Raw genomic sequence first — 1,954 nt, forward strand, 5'->3', positions numbered from 1 at the left:
TATTTCCATTTTTAAGCGCTTATACATGTTTCTTTTTTTTTTTTTTTTTTAATATGATGCTAGGATCCCTCCTACTGCAACTCAGTCCCTGTTATAGCATATCAGTTTATCACAGTTGTTATCTTGTAGATTTCAGTGTTTGGACACTGATTAAACATGTGAGTCATCCAAACTGCAGCAGTGCAGGAACTGTGCCCCTTAATCGCTCACAGAACAAAAGGAGTTAATAGTCACAGAAAAGTTTAACTGGCATCTTGTCTAACTACAGTGAGTGTGCATGTTCTGAGGGGTATCTTTCTTCAAAGCACTGTGCAGTAAAAACAAGATGTCACAGAAATCAGTAAAAGCTGAGTTTTCACAAAAGGTAAGTAAGTAGCTGATGGCTTCCTACATATGAAGGCTTACTCTAAATAAATGCTGACAAAGTTAATAATTTATAAGTGCAATTGCATCTTTTTGTCTTTGTCACAAATGAATCAATCTCAGAATTGCTTTAAAATGCTATATAAACATTGCTGTGATGGTGCCTAGAAATACTAATGAAAAAAATGTACCGAGAAACGTTTCTTAAGATGCAGAGTGATAAACAGACTTGACTCAGGAAGGTAGAGGAAGCTGAGGCACAGGAAAGTCAAATTTTTCTGTGTCATGCAGCAGCTCAAGGGCAGAGCTATGAATAGAATAAAGGTCTCAGGGTTTTTTCATCTCGTGTCCAGTTGGCCCAATGAGACTCTCTGTCCTGTAACTGCACATTCTGTGTCTGTGTGGTCCAGGAGAGCAGCAACACGCTGAAGTTGCTTTCTTGGGGAAGAGGTTTTCTGATACTTGTGAGAACACAGCAGTGTTTCAAAGGGCTGTATTGATAATAAACCACACGGTCTGCCCAGGCAGTGCTGATGTAGGTACTGTAATTAGGGTATGGTGTGACTCATGTAAGCTCCTGCCAGAAGCTGCCTCAGATGCATCTGTGCAAGTGCCTTAAGAACTAAGTGTGCAACCTGAACTGTTGGGAATGCTGGTTTGGGGCTTTTTAACCTTCAGATTCACCACATCAGAGGCTCTGCACTTCGTGCTTTCTGGGTGCACCAATACCACAGCCACCTTTTTCTTTTTAAGGGGAGTATTTTTTATTTTTTTTTTTCCTTCATCATGGAAAAATTTAACTTTGCTCTCCGTACACAAGAACTCTTCTCTTCTGTTTTAACTTTAGTCTGTGCCCGAGCATACATCTTTTTTAAAACTTCTAGAATTTCTGCCTGAACAGCGAAAGGCTGAGCTTTCAGAAAGAGGGAAAAAGCAAGAGCGTTCAGGCGGTTTTAACCACGGGAATCACTAATGCTCTAGGTATAATTAGAAATCTAATTAACTGTGAATTTAGTTGCAAAGACTTTTCAGCCTTTTGAGACCTGCCTCGCACAATTCCATCGTGTTCCAAGTGGAGCATAGGCGGTTTTCTGTTAAACAGCTGGGAAATTAGTAATGCTGCTCCTTTCTCTTAGCGCTGCTGCCATAATCTCTGTTAGAAGTGCTTTATCTGAGCACTGGAAAGGCTTTTATTATTTTTCATTATGACTCATTATAACATTATTTTCTGTATCTTTCAGTTCAGAGCTTTTGTGTTTGGGTCAGGTGCTTCATTAGAAGCAGAAGCCTGAGTTAGTACAATCTAAAGACTGCAAATTGAATTAAAAGTGAAAAAATGTGTTAATTCTGATTGAGTTTACTGATTTTTGCTTCGTATTTAAACATGCTTCAGATGTAGTTGAGATATTTCTAAACTTTCGAAAGATAAGTTTATGCATTGGTTTAGATGAAATATCAGGAGGAAATTCTTCACTATGAGGGTGGTGACACACTGGGAACAGATTGCCCAGAGAAGTTGTGGATCCCCCATCCCTGGAATTATTTAGGGGGGCACTGAGCAACCTGGTTTACTGGAAGGTGTCCCCCTGCC

Source organism: Empidonax traillii, unplaced genomic scaffold, assembly GCF_003031625.1.
Source record: "Empidonax traillii isolate 1590-97213 ecotype Southwest subspecies unplaced genomic scaffold, ASM303162v1 scaffold720:size321207, whole genome shotgun sequence".
NCBI classification, from domain to species: Eukaryota; Metazoa; Chordata; class Aves; order Passeriformes; family Tyrannidae; genus Empidonax; species Empidonax traillii.